The following is a 16,476-nucleotide window of genomic DNA, read 5'->3' as shown; positions in this document are numbered from 1 at the left end:
GCCCTGAGGGCATTTTCTCGATTTTACATGCTTTTATAAATTACCATTTTAGAGGGCAAGTAGATAACATAATACCCAGCTGATTCATATTAAAATGTTCAGAACACTCTCAGCTCTCAGTTAGGAAGGTTAAATTTTGCCCTAGTCCAATGTAAAAAAAAAATATTTTGACATAAATGTTGAAATTTGAAGTCCGATTTTTGAAAAATTTCGAAATTTGTGTGAAATAATACCTTTATTCATCTGATTGAGTTATTTTGGCTCTTGAAATTGCTTCTCCAAAACATTAGCTTCTAAAATGTACAAGAATGTTTCCATAAAAAGGTTGGGAAGAGCAAAAAACATGACTAAAATGATCTTTTTGTCCAAACGTTTTTTGGTTTTTTGGTTCTCGATTTTACATGCTTTTATAAATTACCATTTTAGAGGGCAAGTAGATAACATAATACCCAGATGATTCATATCAAAATGTTCAGAACACTCTCAGCTCTCAGTGAGGAAGGTTCAATTTTGCCCTAGTCCAATGTAAAAAAAAAATATTTTGACATAAATGTTGAAATTTGAAGTCCGATTTTTGAAAAATTTCGAAATTTGTGTGAAATAATACCTTTATTCATCTGATTAAATTATTTTGGCTCTTGAAATTGCTTCTCCAGAACATTAGCTTCTAAAATGTACTGGAATTTTTCCATAAAAAGGTTGGGAAGAGCAAAAAACATGACTAAAATGATCTTTTTGTCCAAACGTTTTTTTGGTTGAGATCTAAGGGCATTTTCTCGATTTTACATGCTTTTATAAATTACCATTTTAGAGGGCAAGTAGATAACATAATACCCAGCTGATTCATATTAAAATGTTCAGAACACTCTCAGCTCTCAGTTAGGAAGGTTCAATTTTGCCCTAGTCCAATGTGAACAAAAATATTTTGACACAAATGCTGCAATTTGAAGTCAGATTTTTGAAAAATGTGGAAACTTATGTGAAATAATACCTTTATTCACCAGGACAAATTGTTTTGGCTCTTGAAATTGCCTCTCCAAAACATTAGCTTAGCGAAGGAATACAATAATTGACTAATGTTAACATGCTAATACTAAAATAAAATATGAATAGTGTGGATGCAGGAGAACTTCAGATGCTGCCAGAGGAAGGACCTGATCCACACCGTCTCGTCTCCACCAGGGAAAACTGGAAGAGAACAGACAGATAACAAATGAGCCAAGAAAAGTGAACAGGCATGAAAACAAAAAGACTATCCTGCTGAGCGAAAGCATTATCCCCATTTACAAAGCATTAGCTTCTATAATGCACTGTCATTTTCCCAAAAAAAGTTGGGAAGTGCAAAAAACATGACTAAAATCAAATTTCCCAAAATACAAATAGTCTCTTACTCTACTTTGACCACATATGAGGAATTAAGCAAAATGAGACTGAATAATGACTTGATACTAGTGTTGTTTTTGTCAACGAAATGTATGACAAAATATCGTCGTCAACGAACATTTATCACGTGACAGAAACGAGACGAGACGCAACGTAAATGGTGGTCATGTGACGAAGACTATAATCAAATATATAATGCTTTATTGTTGACTAATAAAAACGGGACTAAATGTGGTTTACAAAAACAAAAACTGACATTACAGCATCGTAAGAGAGGCCGTGTCCGGAGGGGATGTCACTTTTCCCTGTGTAAATGTTAAAATCTATGGTGTAGCCATTGCTTGAGTCCGCCAAAACGAACAATTTGAAACCCCACTTAGTAGGTTTGGCCTTCATGTATTGAGTAATTCCAGTTTTAGCCTTTGAGGCAACCATCCTTTCATCCACAGCTAGGTTTTTGTATGGATGAAAATAGGTCTTTGCTGCGGTTTTGATCAAATTGAGGAGAGGTTTGACCCTGAAGAGTTTGTCGAATTGTGGCGTTCCCTTCTTCCTATCATTGTTTACATCTTCATCTGGATCACTTATGTGTAAGTTCCAGGAGATGACACCAAATCTGTCCCTACTCATGACTGTTGCGGCAAATGGACAGGTTAAACTGTGGTTCTGCCTCCAGTAATCAGTAATGTGGTGTAGTCTAACCAGGGCCATGTAAAAGAGGAGTCCAATGTACTTGTAAAACTCCTCAACTGTCAAATCAGTCCATTTAAACTTTTTACCCATGGCAATTTTTTTGGCAGCCTGTTTATTTGTGTTGCTACAGAGTGTGTGTACAGTGTGTGCAGTGAAAAACAATTTGAAGAGCTCAATTGGTGTGTAGAAGTGCGTGCCTAGCTGTGGGCCAGGGGTGCGTGCAGGTTGAAACCTGGAGACAGGAGGAGCGGTGTCCTGGTCTTCCTCAGTCTTCCAAGCCCGCTGCTGCGTAGGGGGTGCTGGTGGAGTTAGGACACGGGACCTCTTTGCGGGTGGTTCTCCTCTTCTCCTGGACCTGGTGCTGCCACAGATTCACAGAAATCAGTCTCATTATCTCATAACAAAAATATTTAAACTTCACAACTTGTATTTGCAAACAACAGTGTAATAAAAGTCGATGCAAAAACATTTCCATTCTGTACTATTTGTAAATTGTAAAGGGAAATACTTTTACACAGAATACACATCTATTACTATTATTTTCAAACAAAAGTAAACAAAAGTAGTGCTATCAATAGAGAAATCAGTCCCTGTAATGTCAAGAATGCAAAATTCAAGCTATCTTACATTTACACACAGAGCTTCATTTGCAATTTCTAAAATAAATTATTATACCCGTTTATAAACAGCTGTATAGCCTACTACAGTTTGTTTGTTTCTCTCTCTCTCTCTCTCTCTCTCGTAACTTCTGTCTCCTCCCCTCAGCCAGACTAAATGACGGCTTTCCATCTCCCACAACAGACATCGCTGTGTGTGTGTGTCAAAATATTGACACACACACACACACACACACACACACACACACACACACACCCCGGGTGTCCATTTATGCGAGACAGCTAGCAAACAAAATTGAGACACACGGGGAAGATTGCTTACTTTTACTTGTTTTCAAACAACAGAAGGCTGGCGACAAGAGTATACAGCTCTGTCACGTCAGTTCCAAAAAAAAAATCGGTCACGTCACGGACGCAACATTCAAGCTAGTTTACATGTTCACACTTAGCTTCCATTACAAAAACAGACGTTTTGTCAAATAAATGCTCTTACCCGTCTTCAAATGGATCCATGTCACCTTCATATTCCTCTTCGTCAAAGCCCTCAATGTCGGAATTGGCGTCTTCCTCTGAATCTCTCAGCTGTCGAACATCCGCGCCATGGTGAAATCGAAATTAGGAGCATGATAGGAGTCCTTTGTTCAGTGATTGTGTATGTTTGACCTTAGTGGGAGGTCCTTAGTGATTACACTAAGTTGATTGGATGGTTTTTCACAAAATATGACAGCAAGCAGCTCTACCAATCACGCAAGGGAAAGGGCCGATGACGTTTTCGCAAAATGTTGATTGACAAGCGGCTCAGCCAGTAGCGCAAGGGAAAGGGTTGATACATTTTCGCGCCTCTCAGCAACATATCTCTGGCTGTGAGTCACGTAGAATCACGCGAGAATATGTCCCGGAAAGGGGAGAATCTCAGCTTTCCGGTGATATTTAAACCACATTGCTGCGATTTAATAATGTTAAATAATGTATTAAAACATAACGAAATCACCGACAGAACGCCATAGAACGCAGTACTGCGGGCTCCGGGTCCAGAGGGTTAAGTATGCAAGGCCAAAATAGTGCACTGCTGCTAAATAGTGTTCTTTACATTCAAGTGTGGAATTGGGACACGTTGATAGTCCCTAGACATGTTAACTAGCCTGCCCCCCAAGCTGTTAAGAGGCGAGCACACAACATAGCTGCCCGGAGCAGAGAAAGGGAACGTGACAGAAAGGGAACATAACCCAAAACTGTTTTTTTATGTATTGTTCAGTGCAGTCAGTACAAGAGGAAAAATAATATTGGGCAAAGTGTTTGTGAGGACTGGGGGGGGGGTTTGGGACACAGGTGCGGACCAAAGGGTGTCTTAAAGTTATCCCCGGAGGGATAACCACTAAATCGCTAACGCGAAGAAGGGGAGGGGGAGAAAACAAAAAGCACAAGACTAGAAAGGGCCACACAGGCTACCTTTTAATATAGAAAAACTAAAGCACAAACTAAACCACCGCTGCCAAGCAGCTGAACGGAAACACACAAGTAAAACAGAAGACTAGAAAAACTTAACACAGAGAGCACTTTGACACAACCTCTCACTACCTCTTAAGGTGAGATAATGAGCAGCACAGAGCACTGGGATCTCAGGGCATATATCATCTCCTCACACCTGGGTCCAATCAACCAATCAGTGCCACACACCAGATTGCAGTGAGGGAATCAGTCACCATTCTCACGGAGAACCTTCCGTTTCCTCACAGGACCACCCCTCTAAGGAACGGCACCTGACGTTCCAACAGGACCCCCCACCCACCCCGGGTGGAGGCCTCCCTGGAGGGGCTAGTGGATCGGAACAGACTGGCTGGAGGCGGGAAACATGAAACACGGGGTGAATCCTCATGGACCGAGGAAGCAAGAGGCGAACATTGACGGGGTTTATCCTTCGAATGATCCTGAAGGGACCAACGAAACGTGGCGGCAATTGGCGAGACTCTACCCGCAGTGGGAGATCCCTTGTGGAGAGCCACACCCTCTGACCCACCCGATAGTTTGGGGCTGGGCGGCAATGTTGTTGTGACGTCTTGTTTCGGGCGCAAATTTTGCAATCTGCCACAAACTCGCTCACATCTCTACCCATCCGGGGCCACCAGAATCTCCGTTTGAGAAAACCAATAGTGCGACGAACACCAGGGTGATTTGTGAGGTGTGTGGAGTGGCCCCACTCAAGCACTTGTGATCGCACTCGTGCCGGAACATACCGACAGCCTTGGGGCCCCCCTCCTGGGTCCGGCTCCTGCTGTTGAGCCCCCTGAACCACTGTGTCAATCTCCCCAGTCAGTGGGGCACAGATGTGGGTAAGGGGCACAATGGGCTCTGGAGAACTGTCACTATCTGAACACTGGAATCGTAGAGATAAGGCATTTAGCCTCTGATTTTTTGAACGTGGACGGCCCTTATGTTTACTAATGACTTCACTAAGTTCAGCGCACTCTGCAGGAACCCCATTTGCAAGAAGAGACACAGAGGGCGAAGAATCAGAGGGAGTCAAGGTCTCAATAACCCCGAGAGTCAGGTGGTCACTGGGGGTAGCACAGGGAAGGCCTACTGAACTGTGAGATTTTGAGACAGAGGCACTTGTGGCAGGAGGGGGCTCACATCCAACAGGTTGGCGTTGAACAGAGTCTGATTCCATCATGTGAGATGCACAGTTTGGACCCCAGCTCATCACCCTCCCAGTCCTCCAATTGATGTGAGGGTTGTGTTCCTTGAGCCATGGGTGTCCCAGAATGAGGGGTAACTGAGGTGTATCAATAAGAAAAAACTTAATCTCTTCCGTGTGATTGCCGATGCGAATGAAAATCGGGCAGGTGACCCTCTCAACCCTACCCCTACCCAATGGTTGCCCATCCGCTGCATTAATTGCGAGTGGACAAGGAAGATCATAAATGGGTAAATTGAGCTTTCGGGCCAGGGTTGAGTCCATAAAACTACCTGCTGCTCCTGAATCAACAAATGCAGAGAAGGCGCGCCAGTGTCCATCCCATAATAACTCAAAGGGCAAAGGGGTGCAACTACTGACCACGGGAGGGGAATTATTACGACTCTGCAAGACCTCCCCAAGGTCTGACACGCCTACCCTGATTCCCTGCTTATTGTGTTTCTGCGTTGAGGGGCACTGGCGAATGAAGTGACCCACACTCCCACAGTATAGACACACGCCACTGCTCATACGCCTCCGTCTTTCCACGGGAGTAAGCCGTGCGTGTCCTATTTGCATGGGTTCCTGATCATCATTGCTAAGGGACCCTTCAGGCAGGGTAGGTCTTTCACAAGGGATGCTAAACTCCTCAGACATCTGGTGGGTGTACGCTTGTTTTCTCTCTCTATTGCGCTCACGAATTCTGTTGTCAATTCTAATAGCCAATGAGATTAAATCCTCAAGTGAATCTGGAACCTCACGGGAAGCGAGCTCATCCTGAACTCTCTCAGACAAGGCATGACTAAAAGTGGTCACTAGAGCCTCCCTGTTCCAACCTGACTGCGTAGCTAAAGTCCGGAATTTAATTGAAAATTCTGCAACGCTTGCAGAGCCCTGACGTAACCTAAGGAGGCGTTTGGCTGCTTCGTGGCCACTAACATCGTGGTCGAACACGCGCCTCATCTCCGCCATGAAGAGGGGCGCGTCAGCGCAGGCTGGAGTCTGCCTATCCCACAAGGCTGTAGCCCATGAAAGGGCCTTTTCCGAAAGAAGGGATATTATATATGCGACCCGGGCTCGGTCGGTGCTAAACATAGAGGGTCGTAACTCAAAAACTAAACAGCATTGGGTTATAAATCCCTTACACCTCCCTGGATGCCCGTCATAGCGGGCTGGGGTTGCCAGCTTGGTCTCCTGGCCTACAAAAGGGTCATGGGGTGGAACTGGAGGTGCTTGTGCTTGGGTAGGGGTTGGCCCAGGTGGCTGTAAACGGGCCAGTATCTCCCGAAGCATGCAGTCCTGCGAGGCCTGTTGCTCTACAATGGCACGTAGGGTTTGGTCGTGTGAGCCCAACATGGCTCCTTGAGCAGAAATTGCCTGCCTATGGACCTCTAAACTGTCAGCACTAGTGGGGTCCGCTGTGCCCTGCATTGGGCTGCTCATTCTGTGAGGACTGGGGGGGGGGTTTGGGACACAGGTGCGGACCAAAGGGTGTCTTAAAGTTATCCCCGGAGGGATAACCACTAAATCGCTAACGCGAAGAAGGGGAGGGGGAGAAAACAAAAAGCACAAGACTAGAAAGGGCCACACAGGCTACCTTTTAATATAGAAAAACTAAAGCACAAACTAAACCACCGCTGCCAAGCAGCTGAACGGAAACACACAAGTAAAACAGAAGACTAGAAAAACTTAACACAGAGAGCACTTTGACACAACCTCTCACTACCTCTTAAGGTGAGATAATGAGCAGCACAGAGCACTGGGATCTCAGGGCATATATCATCTCCTCACACCTGGGTCCAATCAACCAATCAGTGCCACACACCAGATTGCAGTGAGGGAATCAGTCACCATTCTCACGGAGAACCTTCCGTTTCCTCACAGTGTTGAGCCCTGGAGTTGTTCACTTTGTCTCTAGGCAAGAGTAAACCAAATGTTATTTCTCCATCGACAGCAATAAAGTAATAGTAGAATCTGAGCAGCGCTGCACTTTACCCTGTCAAAACTTTTCTATTGCATTTTTTATTCTTTTCAGCAGATGAAAAACCTTGAGCGAAAAACTGAAGCTGCTTCATAACGTTAATTTAATTTACACTCTACCTGTACCTCCAATAGAAAACATTGTGAAAAGGAAATGAATGCATTTGCATTATTAATATAAATTCATAAAGAAGGGGGTTTAATTTGCTTTGTTCATAATTAATGTTGAGTTATTGGATGGGTGTATTGAGGTGTTTGTCGTGCAGGGACATTACTGCTACAGTACATCAGAGGGAAGCTTGGCAACATTACTGCAGTTAACAAATGCAACTATTTCTTTTGCTGTAATTGAGGTGGGAATATGCTGTGGCTGTTATACAGTAAGATGTATTAGTCTTTGCATATGTGTGGAAGTCTTTTAGGAGTGACACTCCTCAGTGAGTGGGTATGCTTGCCAAGGTCGAGCCTTGAGCGGAGTCTTTTTAAAGGCGACTCATTGGTCTGCTGCCATTCAATTTGTTTCACGGAGAGGACGGAGGTTGGAGGGTGGGACGAAACGGCTGAGACCATCACAGTTTTGGTCAGAGCTGGAGATTTCTTGCCTCGTTCAGTTTTAAACAAATTCACTTTGTACCCTTGAAAGGAAATCCGTTGATCTACACCGCAGGCATATACGCCGCACAGCAGAGCCGACTCATAACAAAGGGATAAAAGTCCAATCTCTGGATACATTTGAGCACACAAATCTAGGAGAACTACCGAGGTGGCACCAGTGAAACGAATATACATTATGCCTCAATAAAAGGTGTTCATTTGCATTTGAAAGTGTCCTCAAGTGCTGCACACAATATACTGTAGATAAGGAAACGTTCAGTTTCTGCAGGCGAATAAAATAAAGAAAGCACCTCAGACAATCAGAGGATAATTAAACTTTTCATTTGAGCTTCAGTTTTTTTAGTGTTTGTTTTTCATCTCCTCTCCAAACTCCAAAATGCAGTTAATTTTTCATGCTTATGGCAATCATCTGCATACATTATGTGTTTTACTTCAGGGCCTATTCTGCTACAAAAGGTATACATAATACATGCACTATGCCGTTGTGGACAGTGTCTAAGGTTGTGTTCACACCCAGTCCGCTTCTTTGGTGTGCACTAGTTGAGAGTGAATACATTGTTTAGTTTTCTAGATGGTTTGGTTCACATTCACAGAAGCAAAACTCAAATAGACTATATTGTAAACAAAAGTCACGTGCACGGAAATTCTGTCAGACGGTTTGGCGAGTAAAAATACGAATCGCTTGCAAATTCTAATATCGCCTTCATCCCAGAGCATCAGCCGATTATTTTCATGCTTAATGTGGAGCCCATATTGTAACAGCCATAATCTATTAACTGTAGTGTTACTTTCCTATTGTCAGCCCACGTTACAATACTGTATATATAATACGTATGCTTTGACAACATGTGCTACATAACTTAATAACACATGCATTTCATTCCGCAAAAGACGATGAAATTATGCAAAAATACTAAACTTCCTGGGATTAGCGGATAGGGTTCACACCAGTGAGAATGCTCTCCAGAGTTCACCTGCCCCAGACCGCCTCTTTCAAGCAGAGTCCAGTTGTTTAGTTTGCACCAGAGTCTGGGACTGTGTTCAAACCAACCCAAATGAACCACACCAAGGGCTTAAATGCTCCAGGGTTCGTTTCTACGGTGGCCCTGAGAGCTCACAGCACTGCAATTTATGAAAACACATGCAAGAAGACAAAACACAAGCAAATTAAAGCGGCTACGAGTAACATTTAAATATCTTTTAAACAGCCTCATGTTTCCTCTGATAATCATAAATTACCTTTAAACCTGCAGTGTGTAGAATTTTGGGTTTTATTTCCTAGCAGATTTTGTAGAAAGTAATTATAATATCCATAAGTACATTTAATTTAGTGCATAATAGCTGAATTTTTTTAAATTTTTAATTTTTTTTCCCCTTAGAAAGGGTCTCATATATGTCCATATTTCTGCATATCTTGGACCAAGGCCTAGTGCCGCCATCTTGAAAGTGTCATAGTTGGAATGTCATCAGGTGCATTGTTTAAAATTTTAAATTGTTCTTGTCCTTGAAGGCCACTGTAGCTTCTGTTAATATTCAAAAGGGTTGGGGTTACCCAGGGAGTGTTGCATTCTAGAACTTTGTAGAACTTTCTTGATGATGTCATATTACACACTGCACCTTTAACAGCAAACGAGACCATCAGTGCAAAGAAAGACGTTTTTAAATAATTTTTATTACTGCTTTTGGTCTAGTCGCACACCCAGTCCGATTTTCGGTTCGCTCGTGCAAGCTCTATGGTCACATATCCGTATTGGTCGCAGATTTCAGTGTGGCGCAGCAACGTGAATTGAGAAGCCTATCCCTCCAGGTGAGGGAAGGGGAGCGGGAGCCTTGTTTGATACAGTTATTTGTCGTCATAATGACTGATAACGGGGCTGAGCCATCAAAGAAAAAAAAGAAAATGCAATGAAGAAAAGCTAAAAGGGAGAGTGTTATAGGCTACGGGGGGGGGGGGGGGGGACGAGGGCGTTGCCAAGCAACGTGTATACAATTTCACGAGAGCGAAACTAGACTGCAGTGTTTACTTCTAAATGAATGAGCGGTTGGTACTAACACAAAGTTTGCTTTGCTTCACCATCATCAGATAACCATTATCTGAAATAGTAATTATTTACAACAACATAAACACATTACCTCATCGTGATCCATACTAACTGCCGTCTATCTTTCATTCGCTTTCTGTGAGGACACGTAATCTTTCAGCTCCGTGAGAGAGAGTAGTTAGGTGACACTGCTGCATCAACTCATTGCAATCAGGTGTGTGTGGCAGTGACTGGCATTAGTTCATGCAGTGTCAAAACCACTCTCACGGAGCCGAAAAGAGTCCTCACACTTTCAACACACGGACATGCACTATATTGCTCCCTTCTCAGTTCACACTCACGCGCCTAGCACGAGCTAGAAAACAGCTTTGCGACAGCGGGCGTCGTAAAAATACTACCGCTTTTGTCCAAAGGGGACGCCAACGTGCCATGTTACTCGTAGTGGCTTTAAGAAAACATCTTCATCAATTTGACAACACATGCGCAGCATTTAGAAAACGCGCAGCAAAGACCACAACACAACACATTACAAAAACGCGCAGCAAAGTTCACAACAAAACACATTACAAAAACGCACAGCAAAGTTCACAACAAAAGACATTATAAAAACGCGCAGCAAAGTTCATAACAAAACACATTCCAAAAAACCCTGCAAATAGGCCGAAACACAAGGGAAGTGCTTCCGTAAGTGTTTCCAGAGGACACTTAAAAGTGATGCACACGTCCAGACAGGCTTGTTGTTGACAAGCACCGGATCTGCTGTTACACAATCTATGGTTTCACAATGAATTAACCGTGTGTATTTATTTCATCAGGTTATTAGAATTGGCAGGCTAATTAAAAGCTAAAGGCTAACGGATGTTTAACAGCAGATCACTACAATAGGCTAATATCTGAATCATGCGATCACAATGTTAAACTAAATCAAAAACACTTACTTTTTATGTAATTTTCCAACACCACTGACGGAAATAGTTCAGCGAGTCAAAATCTACTATCTATGGTCAAAATCCGAAATCCGGTGCTTGTCAACAACAAGCCTGTCTGGACATGTGCATCACTTTTAAGTGTCCTCTGGAAACACTTACGGAAGCACTTCTGTTGTGTTTCGGCCTATTTGCAGCATTTTTTGTAATGTGTTTTGTTGTGAACTTTGCTGCGCATTTTTGTAATGTGTTTTGTTGTGAACTTTGCTGCGCGTTTTTGTAATGTGTTTTGTTGTGAAATTTGCTGCGCGTTTTTGTAATGTGTTGTGTTGTGGTCTTTGCTGCGCGTTTTTGTAATGTGTTTTGTTGTGAAATTTGCTGCGCGTTTTTGTAATGTGTTGTGTTGTGAACTTTGCTGCGCGTTTTTGTAATGTGTTGTGGTCTTTGCTGCGCATTTTCTAAATGCTGCGCATGTGTTGTCAAATTGATGAAGACGTTTTCTTAATTTGCTTGTGTTTTGTCTTCTTGGATGTGTTTTCTTAAGTTGCAGTGCTGTGAGCTCTCAGGGCCACCGTACATTTCGACCGCACTAAACAAAGCTGGTGTGACTGTGAAAACGCGCTCAGTTCGTTTTTTTGCCCAAAACACACACTTGACTTGAATCTTTGTAATACACCTGCAATTTAGAGTCCACGGTTACAATTCAAACATACCAAAAATAACTGAAAAAAATAAAACTTAAAACATACTTTGTAATTCTACAGGGTGCTCAAAGAAAACCCATGATGCTTAACTTTTTTTGGAAAAAGATTTGCTTTCTTTTTGATAGCAAGATGAGGATATCCAACTCATATCTGCGCATTAAGTACAGCGTTGGAGTGAGAACATGGGTATCCTATCTTAGCATAAAGACTGGAGGCACGGGGAGAACAGCTGGCTTTTGTCCAAAGCAAAAACCCATCTAAAGCAGTCCTATACACACAATGTAGATTTAAACAATGTATGTTTATCCCATGGATAAATGCAATGTATTCAAGGGGATGTTGGGAGTGTTGGAGCGATGCACTCAGCAAGCATTTTTGTATAATGAAAAAACTGAAGTGGGGGTATTGCTTCTTGGTGAATTCAATTCATTTTCAAATTCATTCAAGTGGTATTAATTAATTACATTGTTTTACAAATTGAGATGTTGTCACTGTATAAAGTTGTCATGCTGATCACGTTAGCAAATAATTACCTCATTACACATCCAGCAGACGCAGGGAAACAATTAGCATTCATTTAGAGTCATGTTACTGGCCACCTGATGAATGTTTGTCCAATATGTCCTGTCCTTTGAGCTTCGCTTTGAGCTTGCCAAACTCCCAAGGGAAATATCATGCTCTTCACCTGCTAAATTCACCAGCTAATCACTAACTTTATCGGCCTGCCATTTGGTGCTGGGCAGGTAGAGTGCATTGCATTTATCAAGGCTGTTTTTTTTCTGCAAATAGCTGCCTGCTGCTGCTAAAAACAAGGTTTGTGAGAGCAGGGAAAGGGACTTAAAGCAGGCCATAAAACCAAAAGATTTAGCTTAAAAGATGCTTAAACACTTTGTAGAGCTGAGGGGAACAGCAGAGGCAGGTGATAATTTTCTGTGGGTCCTTCATTACAAGTGCCCTTTTACTTTACAGTTATTACACCCATTTATAATATAAACACATTCAGCTTTATGGCGCTTGAGATTATATTTTCTGATGAAACTTTCTGTAAGTGGTCAAAGTGGGTTCAGGTTAGGGAATCTTATATCATGGTAATAATAAACCAAGTAGTTTAATGCATTATTCCTAACCTTACCTAATCGTAAGCAGATAATCAGAAAAGTTTCATACGAATATTTTTGAATAACAGGAATCCAAAGGCTTCATACAGTGTAAGATTCAAATGTGTCACTCCCCTTGCAGGAGTAAGAAGCTACTCTGTTAACTGCTATTCATGCATATTGTTATTTGGAACAATGCACCACACTTCCTTTGTAAACACCTCGTCTACACAGGTTTCTGTCATGGTCATATCACACGTTAAGTCCACAAACAAATGTAATGATGAGAACCGTTCTCTATAGGGCTTCTCCTGCTTGGAATAAGCTCAACAGCATCAGACACACCAAAAGCAGACTTTATTTAAAAAATGTACTTAAAAAACAATTAATGAATCCCATTTAAATCTTCAGTAAGGGCGCTTTTGGATCAATATCAGTTACTATTGTTTGTTTGACGTGGTTTTATTTATTCACTGTTATTTTATTTGGCTGATTTTGTAGTTTATTGCTGTTTGTTTTAGTTGTATTGATATTGTGTGATTTTATATCATTGTCTATTTTAATTGCTGTGTTGTGTTGTATTAAGCAAAACGAGTGCAGCTAAACAGACATGTACTACAAAGAAAAATATGTTGACAACCCAAGCAGCAGGTAGTTTGAATTCATGCAGAAGCATTTTTGTATCTCTCCAATGTTCTTTAAGACATCCACTTTGAGGTCAAGGTGCAAAATTGCATCAAACTGTAACAAATCTTCAGCGACTCGCTCCGCCGAGCACACCGCCGCACCAATGACAACACAGCACATTCAGGGACAATGAGATGTCATTTATAGAATTGCACCCTGAGACAGCAGCCAACAAATGAGGCTGTAGTGTAACTGCACCGCACTGCGTCGCCAGTGACCCCCCCACCCCCACCACACACACACACACACACACACACACACACACACACACACACACACACACACACACACACACACACACACACACACACACACACACACACACACACACACACACACACACACACACACACACACACACACACACACACACACACACTACAGTGAATTGAATCGACTGGCCACCATTTAAAACCAGCCTCCAAATCTTCGTCTAAGCAGTGTCAACATGAAAGTGAACATTAACACCCACCAGTCTAGTGCAAATACCTAGGTGTACAGTTTGAGGTCCATTTGAGCAAATATATAAACCTCACTATTACATTACCTTCCAATTTGAGCCAAATCCACGTGTCTCTCCAGCTAACTTGAATTCCCTGCTAAGTGTAAAGAAGCTGGCAATCTCGGCCTGGGTGGAATGTTTACACCCTTTCAAATATGGAAAAACTAACTACCCAGGGGGCAAAGTGATTTTATGGACATGGAGCGTTGTAAAAGATTGTTCACCAAAAATGACATCTAGGACCTTCCACGATCACAACCTGGGTGGACAACCTTGTCAACAAGCTGCTGGAAAGCTACAGCGGGCCGACATAGCAAATCAGAACCACTGTTTAAGTGAATGGGGGTGAATGGGGATGGGCTAATGGGGAATTTTTTGAACTTATAGATATCATTATGAAACTTTGCCAGTTGATTACTGACATTAAAACAAAAACTTTTTGTTTTACAGTATATTCGAAAAATTTTAAATAAATATGAAAAATCATCAATATCTTACTAATGATGCGTACATTTGCATATCTGCAAAGCCCCAAAATCTAGATGTTGGAAGAAAACAAAGTCAATTTGTTTTTAAATTTTGAAAACAAAACAAGTGTCCAACTGCCTGAAGCCTTTCCTAATCACAGTTCAAATTTGATCAATAACCCATAGAAAATACATTTTTTACACAGTTACATTTCATGTGCTATGGACCAAAAGTGTCCTTTTGGAGTCTCCAGCTGGTATTTTAGGAAACGGCTAGACATTCCCTTGGAAAAAACAGTGTAAAAAATTCATTTTCTATGGGTTATTGATCAAATTTGAACTGTGATTAGGAAAAGCTTCAGGCAGTTGGACACTTGTTTTGTTTTCAAAATTTAAAAACAAATTGACTCTGCTTTTGTCCAACATCTAGATTTTGGGGCTTTGCAGATATGCAAATTTACGCATCATTAGTAAGATATTGATGATTTTTCATATTTATTCAAACTTTTTGGAAAATACTGTAATACAAGAAGTTGTTGTTTTAATGTCAGTAATCAACTTGCAAAGTTTCATAATGATATCTATAAGTTCAAAAAATTCCCCATTAGCCCATCCCCATTCACTTAAACGGTGGTTCTGATTTGCTCTATGTCGGCCCCCTGTAGCTTTCCAGCAGCTAGTTGACCAGGTTGTCCACACAGGTTGGGATCCTGGAAGGTCCTGGGTATCATTTCTGGTGAACAACCTTTTACAACGCTCCATTTCTGTTTTTCCAAAAAAAGGGGTTTTGCCCCCTAGGTAAACCAGGAAACCATATAAGATCAATTGGGGGCATCCTGTTGTAGTTTTAATATTTTTTGAAATGTGGCTAAAATGGCATGATGTTCTGATATTTCCAGCATGCCCAGCTAGCGTTAGGGGAAATGTCGAATATCAGGCATCAAAGTAAATAAGTCAACTGCTTCGATTTGTAGCTGCTTCAGCTTATGTTAGCTTCAAAGACCCACATAATTGAGACCTTCAAGTTTTAGCACTGCAGCATCTTTTCTTTTCTGTCAACCTCTCTCCTACTTATCTTTTTCACATTTTACTGTCCATCCTTCTCACTACACTTCCCCACAAAAAAATAGTTTTCTGTTTGTTAAGGGAACAGTCCCACAATTTTGGAGTCCCACAAATTTCGATGTCCAATAAAAGTATAAAATACTATTACTACTACTGAAGAGTGTATATTATCATATAATGCTGGATCGTTAATGATGCCTAATTGTACAAGCAGCATTTTACTGTTGTATTTGGTCAAGATGGAGCTTATCTCAACATTTTGTGTTAATGTTGGGAATATGAATCTTTGACAATGCTGTATAAAATTGTATACAGATTGTATAAAATTGTATAAAATGAATTCTGACAAATTATAAATTGATAGACTAACATGTATTAACATATTTAATCTGAAACGTAACTGGTATATACAGCTGTCAAATGTGTACAGTGGATTGAAACCAGAAAATTAATGGATTGGAGTTTAAAATAGCATAACGCTTTTAACAATTTAAAATTGTCCAATATTTAATATTAATTTGATGTACAGTATATTCTCAGTAAATTAAAAAAACAACAACATGGTGGACAAGGTGTTTGTATATTTGCATCAGGTAGAGCCGCGCACATATGACAAACTGTTTCCCATGTGTGAATGTAATCGTTGCCTGCATGTCTTGATGATAAAGATCCTATTTATAAATCTGGAGGCCCGTCTGTGCTTTTTCGACACAATGGCCGAGTCTAATTTCTGAACGACACTGGGAGGTATAAAGAAAAATTGACAAAAGGTCATGTTCGCTTTGCCAAAATAAACTTAATTACACAAATAATCTGAGAAACCCAACGAGGTTTATCCAATCCATATGTCAATGAGGCAGGCAGATAAGAGGTGGGAGGCGGTAAATAAGGCGTAAACGCAGCTTGTAACATTGTACGCTCACGCCATACGATACCGTGCCTCTTCCAGTAATTACCCAAACCGCTCCTGCATCCCCCGTTTGAAATCTGATAGTTGTCTGTCAATGAAAACACACTGTGCCAG

At 41.5% G+C, this 16,476-nt stretch overlaps 1 protein-coding gene and 1 long non-coding RNA gene across 2 annotated transcripts in view; one reads left to right on the top strand and one right to left on the bottom strand.

Moving 5' to 3' along the window:
* LOC307268217 (chemokine-like protein TAFA-2) overlaps window positions 1-16,476 on the top strand; it is a 67,371-nt gene that overhangs the window by 31,960 nt on the left and 18,935 nt on the right. The window lies entirely within an intron of this gene.
* Window positions 680-3,354, bottom strand: LOC307268801. The gene is made up of 3 exons (XR_013845473.1): window positions 3,187-3,354; window positions 2,309-2,437; window positions 680-1,188 (listed from the first exon to the last, which is right to left on the bottom strand). It is a non-coding gene; the product is annotated as an uncharacterized lncRNA (long non-coding RNA).

Source organism: Ammodytes marinus, assembly GCF_949987685.1.
Source record: "Ammodytes marinus genome assembly, chromosome: 22".
In the NCBI taxonomy this organism is placed as follows: Eukaryota; Metazoa; Chordata; class Actinopteri; order Uranoscopiformes; family Ammodytidae; genus Ammodytes; species Ammodytes marinus.
The sequence above is the reverse complement of the archived record's forward strand: the minus strand, read 5'-3'. Positions and strand labels throughout refer to the sequence as shown.